Here is a 6,841-nt window from a genome sequence, read left to right as displayed (position 1 = left end):
CTAATTAGGATGAGCTTTTAAATTTATCTTGGGAAAAATGTGTTCAGAGCTAATGAGGCATTGCAGGGAAAATAGACCTAGCCGTAAGCAATCTCCCTAAGAAGAGAACATTTCAGCAGCCTAATTCAAAGACTGCATTGTGTGTGCTTGTGTGTTCAAGAAAGACTTGTTCTCTTCAACTTCTCACCCTCAATCCAAATTTCACTTGAAAGAAGGAGTAAAAATGTTAAGAAGACACTTTAACTTTTTATTTTAAGAAATGAACAGACAATATTCTTCTGTGAAAAGTCAATAGCCATTTTTCTTCAGAAATAAAATTCCTCAGAAAATTCAAAGATTTAATTACATTACACAGGAAAATCCTGTTGGAAACAGAAGAAAACATGCTTAGTTCACATATTTTGCATACCTTTTTGTGTAGAGGAAAAGGAAGGTTTTGCTTTAAATAATATATCTCAAAGAATACTATAGTTTAAATTGTATTAACTGATTGAGACTACTTCAGGGAACATTTAGTACTATGAAATGCTGATTTATTTGGTAGCATCATAATTATAAAGAGCAACCCTCAATCAAAAAATGATGCAGATTCATTTATAAACAAAACTGCCATGCTACTTAGATGACTACACTCATGTACTACTCGAGGTCCTAGAACTTCCCCATGAAATAACTTCACTTGCCCACACTGGTGACTTCCTGGCTAACGAACTCTTTAACAGCCTTCTCTTAATCTCTTTCTCACTTCTCTACCAATGCTTTCTGGAATCACCTTTTAAATATCCTGCTTGCTCGTGAATTTGTTACTGGAAACGGATGCTGATCCAGAACCCAAAGAAGGGTTCTTGGATCTCGCACGAGAAAGAGTTCAAGGTGAGTCCATAGAGTAAACTGAAAGCAAGTTTATTAAGAAAGCAAAGGAATAAAAGAATGGCTACTCCATAGGCAGAGCAGCCCTCAGGGCTGCCGGTTGCTCATTTTTATGGTTATGTATTGCTTATATGCTAAACAAGGGGTGGATTATTCATGCCTCCCCTTTTGAGATCGTATTCGATAACTTCCTGAGATTGCCGTGGCATTTGTAAACTGTCATGGCTTTGGTGGGAATGGAACAGTGAGGATGACCAGAAGTCACTCTTGTGGCCATCTTGGTTTTGGTTGGCTTCTTTACTGCAAGCTGTTTTATCAGCAAGGTTTTTAAGACCTGTATCTTGTGCCGACCTCCTATCTCATCCTGTGATTTAGAATGCCTAACTGTGTGGGAATGCAGCACAGTATGTCGCTGCCTTATTCTACCAAGCCCCTATTCAAGGTGGAGCTGCTCTGGTTCAAAGGCCTCTGACAAATATGTCTCAGTGTCTGCTTCTTGGAGAAACCAAGGAAAATAACCATATTTTAATTTTTAATGCATAGCTAGATTCTCTTAGCTTATATGTTATCTAGAATTTTTGTTGTTTTCTTAAAACATGAAGCTATATATTCATTTTTTGTATTACTGCTATCTGGTTCTTGGAATCAAATTATATTAGTCTCATGACATTTAAAATTATTATTGCATAGTTAATGATTTTGCTTTTAAACATTTTGTTTTAAGATAGACTTCGTTTTGTATGTATTTTGTTTATTTGCAACTCTTCTATTTTTTTTCTAATTCAGTCTTGTCAGAGATATACTTATCTTTATGTGGAACCTGTTTTGGGTTTGTTTAATTTTTTTCTCCTGGTTATTTCATTGATTTCAGATTTTATCTTTATTCTTTCTTTCCATCATATTACTTTGGGTTTCCTCTGTTGCTCTTTCCTCTGTTGTTCTTTTTCTTTCTCTAATTAATTTTGTTTAATGCTTAACTCATTTGTTTAAGTCATCTATTTATATAGTTTAAATATACATTTTAAATATATTTAGGGTCATTATGTCCATGTAAGGATTATTTTAGTTGTGTCACATAGAATGTGACATACACTTTTTAAAATGTCAAATAATTATGAGTATTTCTAATTTTTAAAAGTTTTTTATGAGTTTTTTTCTAACCTAAAGATTATTTAGTAATATACTAAATTGTCTTCAAATACGAAACATTTTAAAGCTACCATTTAAATGTTAATTTATAATTTTACTGTACTTCAGATAGAGAGGGAAATCTGTAGAATAATGATTTTTTAGGAATTAAAAAAAATTTTAAATGACTATATATATGCTCTATTTTTTACCATTTCAGTATGGGTATTACTCTGCCCTATATGTTCATTTTATGAATTTTTTCATATGTATATACATGACAAATGTTTCTCCATTAGTTTTAGAAATACTTCTTATTTTTACAAATATTCTCTATCCTTTCTCCTTACTTCCCTCTGGGATTTGTAATTTCAAGATGTTAATGTCCTTGATCCTCATAAATGTGTGTTAGTTTCCTATGGCTCCTATGAGAAATTACTGCAAACTCAGTGACTTAAAACACAAATTAATTATTTTAAAGTTCTGAAGATCAGAAGTCTGAAATGTGTTTCACTTGGCCAAAACCAAAATGCATAGGGCCTTACTCACTCTGAGGGCTGAATCTGTTTTCTGTCCTGTTTCAGCTTCTAAAGCTGAAACTACCTTTACAAAATTATAACAGTGAAAAAAAATCTCACATAGCTAGCCATTTTCTTCAAACCTGCTAAGCTGTTTTTGCTCATTCCTACATGTAGGTCAAGCTAACTATGGGAGGAATTTGTTTTCTAGTTTAACTTTAAAGCAAGAATGATAATAGCTCCTTCCCAAAACTAATCTTCTTCTTCAGGAACTAAAACTGCCTTTGTAAAAGTAATGAAAGGCCACTAGGTTAAAATTATGGTAGAGGCCTAAATTCTGCTAAGATGTAGGCATAGTTTAATTCTTACAAGACATTGTTTCTTCTACTAAGATATAGGTACCGTTAACTCTAACAAATCACTGTTGTATAACTTGCCTATTTGTAAGCGCCTGCTGTTCAGGAGTCATGTAGCCAGTGGTCACAAGATTTATAGTTTCCTCAGTTGCCCCTATAGATAACATCACTATTGTAAAAACCTAAGACTGGTGTTTGAGGATTTTTCAGACCTTGCATTCTGGTGGACCAGCTGGTACTATCTGAACCAGGAACCCATCCCAAGAAATTGAATCAACAAGTTCCGTGACTTCCATCCAGGAACTGACTCAGCACATCAGAAGGTTTCAACGCCTTTATGATGTCATCCCCAACCCAACCAATCAGCATTCCCCATTCCCTAGCTCCTTGCCTGTCAAACCATTCTGGAAAAATCCTAGCCTTTGAATTCTAGAGAAGGTGGATTTGAGAAATATTTCCCCTCCTCCTTTCTTTGTCTCCCTGCAATTATTAAACTCTTTCTCTGCTGCAACTTCTACTATCTCAGACTACTGGATTTTTCTGGGCAGCAGGCAAGAAGAACTCATATGGTCAACAAGAGAGCTGCATTCCTTGTATTTCTTGGCTCATAGCCCCTTCCACTATCTTCAAAGCCAGAGAATAGCCTCTTCAAAAATCTCTCTCTGCTTCTCCTTTCACATTTGGACTCACCAAGACAATCAAGAATAATCTTCCGTCTCATGACTCTGATTTAATCACATCTGCAAAGTTCCTTTTGCTTATCACAATTGCATACTTTCTTTTTTCTTAATAAAAAATTAGTATACTGGACATGACTGAACAAAGAATTACTGACCTTATGGATATCTTAATATGAACTTCCAAAGCTGAAAAGTAAAGGGAAAAAAGATTACCCAAAACTTCAATATCCAAGAACTGTGGGCACCTGCAAAAAGTGCAGCATATACGTAATGGGAATATGAGAAACAGGGAAAAAATAAAAGAAACAGAAGAAAACATTTGAAACAATGATGGCGGACAATTTACCAAGTTAATGTCAGACAACAAACCACAAATCCAGGAAAGTCAGAGAACACCAAGTATGATAAATGAAAAGTAAAATAAAATAAAAATAAATAAACTACATCTGGATATATTAAATTCAAACTATAATCAAAGACTTTTAAAAAAATCTAGAAGGAAATCACATCTTATTATACAGGAACAGAGGTAAGAATTATATCTGACTTCTCATCCAAATCCATGTAAGAGGAGTGAAGTAAAATTATTATTATTATTTTTAAATCCTTTTATTTTTTGTTTCTCAATGTTTTATGAAATGCATTGATTTTTATATTGACCTATATTAGTTATCTATTGCTGCTAAAACTACTCCAAAACTAAGTGACTTGTGACAACAATAATTATATATATATATATATTTTTATTATACTTTAAGTTCTAGGGTACATGTGCACAACGTGCAAGTTTGTTACATATGTATATCGCAGTGCCATGTTGGTGTGCTGCACCCATTAAGTCATCATTTGCCAGTATATCCCCAAATGCTATCCCTCCCCTACCCTCCTGGCACAATAGGACCTGGTGTGTGATGGTCCTCCCTTCCCAGTCCAAGTGATTCATTGCTCAATTCCCACTTATGAGTGAGAACATGCGGTATTTGGTTTTCCGTTTTTCCAATAGTTAGCTGAGAATGATGATTTCCAGCTGCATCCCTGTCCCCACAAAGGACACGAAACTCATCCTTTTATATGTTGCATAGTATTCATAGTATGTATGTACACATTTTCTAATCCAGTCTGTCACTGATGGACATTTGGGTTGATTTCAAGTCTTTGCTATTAGGAACAGTGCCTAATAAACATAATGTGCATGTGTCTTTATAGCAGCATGACTTATAACTTTAGTATATCCCCAGTAATGGATGACTGGGTCGAATGGTATTTCTAGCTCTAGATCCTTGAGGAATTGCCACACTGTTTTCCACAATGGTTAAACTAGTTACAGTCCCACCAACAGTGTAAAGTGATCCTATTTTCCAATATCCTCTCTCCAGCACCTGTTGTTTCCTGACTTTTTAATGATTGCCATTCTAACTGATGTGAGATGGTATCTCATTGTGGTTTTGATTTGCATTTGGATGGCCAAAGTGATGATGAGCATTTTTCATGTGTCTGTTGGCTGTATGCATGTTCTTTGAGAAGTGTCTGTTCATATCCTTTGCCCACTTTTGATGGGGTTGTTTGTTTTTTTCTGTAAATTTGATTGAGTTCTTTATAGATCTGATATAGCCCTTTGTTAGATGAGTAGATTGCAAAATTTTCCCCATTCTGTAGGTTGCCTGTTCACCTGATGGTAGTTTCTTTTGTTGTGCAGAAGTTTTTTAGTTTAATTAGACCCATTTGTCAATTTTTGGCTTTTCATTGCTGCTGCTTTTGGTGTTTTAGGACATGTCCTTGCCTGCTAGTCCCTGAATATTACTCAGTTTTTCTAGGGCTTTTGCTTTAGCCTGATTACGAAGTCTCTAATCCATCTTGAATTAATTTTCGTGATAAGGAGTAAGGAGTGATCCAGTTTCAGCTTTCTACTTATGGCTACTAATTTTCCCATCACTATTTATTAAATAGGGAATCCTTTTGCCACATTTCTTCTTTTTCTCAGGTTTGTCAAAGATCTGATGGCTGTACATGTGGTATTATTTCTGAGGTCTCTGTTCTGTTCCATTGGTCTGTATCTCTGTTTTGGTACATGTACCATGCTGTTTTAGTTACTGTGGCCTTGTAGTACAGTTTGAAGTCAGGTAGCGTGATGCCTCCAGCTTGTTCTTTTGACTTAGGATTGCCTTGGAAATGTGGGGTCTTTGGTTCCATATGAACTTTAAAGCAGTTTTTTCAATTCTGAGAAGAAAGTCGTTGGTAGCTTAATGGGGATGGCATTGAATCTATAAATTACCTTGGGCAGTATGGCCATTTCAAGATATTGATTCTTCCTATCCATGAGCATGGTGTGTTCTTCCATTTGTTTGTGTCCTCTTTATTTCACTGAGCACTATTTGTAGCTCCCTTGAAGAGCGGGGTCCTTTACATCCCTTGTAAGCTGGATTCCTATGTATTTTATTCCTTTGAAGCTATTGTGAATGGGAGTTCATTCCTGATTTGGCTCTGTTTGTCTGTGCCACAGTGTGGAGCAGAATTCTTGTGATTTTGCACATTGATTTTGTAGTATCCCCAGACTTTTCTGAATTTACTTATCACCTTCAGGAGATTTTGGGCTGGAGACAACAGGGTTTTCTAAATATACAATCATGTCATCTGCAAACAGGGACAATTTGACTTCTTCTTTTCTAACTGAATACCCTTTATTTTTTTCTCTGTCTGATTGTTCTAGCTGTAGAACTTCCAACACTATGTTTAATGGGAGTGGTGAGAGAGGGCATCCCTGTCTTGTGGCAGTTTTCAAGGAATGCTTCTAGTTTTTAACCATTCAGTATGATATTGGCTGTGGTTTGTCATATAAATAGCTCTTATTATTTTGAGATATCCATCAATACCGAATTTATTGAGAGTTTTAGCATGAAGGGTTGCTGAATTTGTCAAAGGCTTTTTCTGCATCTATTGAGATAATCATGTGGCTTTTTGTCTTTGGTTCTGTTTATATGCTGACACGCTACTTGATTTGTGCATGTTGTTGAACTAACCTTGCATCCCAGGGATGAAGTCCACTTAATTCATGGTGGATAAGCTTTTGATGAGCTGCTGGATTTGGTTTGCCAGTGCCTATTGAGGATTTTCCTTTTGCATCCATGTTCATCAGGATATTGGTCTAAAATTTTCTTTTTTTATTGTATTCCTGCCAGGCTTTGGTGTAAGGGATCTTATTTGCTATTCCCCATAAATGATAGGGAGGATTCCTCTTTTCTATTGATTGAATAATTTCAAAAAGGAATGGAATCAACTCCTCCTTGTACCT

At 35.5% G+C, this 6,841-nt stretch overlaps 1 long non-coding RNA gene across 1 annotated transcript; it reads right to left on the bottom strand.

The window, feature by feature from the left end:
* Positions 1-226: 226 nt before the first annotated feature.
* On the bottom strand, positions 227-3,761 carry LOC116272705. The gene is made up of 2 exons (XR_004181313.1): positions 3,085-3,761; positions 227-362 (listed from the first exon to the last, which is right to left on the bottom strand). It is a non-coding gene; the product is annotated as an uncharacterized LOC116272705 (long non-coding RNA).
* Positions 3,762-6,841: the final 3,080 nt, after the last annotated feature.

Source organism: Papio anubis, unplaced genomic scaffold, assembly GCF_008728515.1.
Source record: "Papio anubis isolate 15944 unplaced genomic scaffold, Panubis1.0 scaffold1671, whole genome shotgun sequence".
In the NCBI taxonomy this organism is placed as follows: domain Eukaryota; kingdom Metazoa; phylum Chordata; class Mammalia; order Primates; family Cercopithecidae; genus Papio; species Papio anubis.
This window is presented reverse-complemented; position numbering and strand designations above follow the sequence as displayed.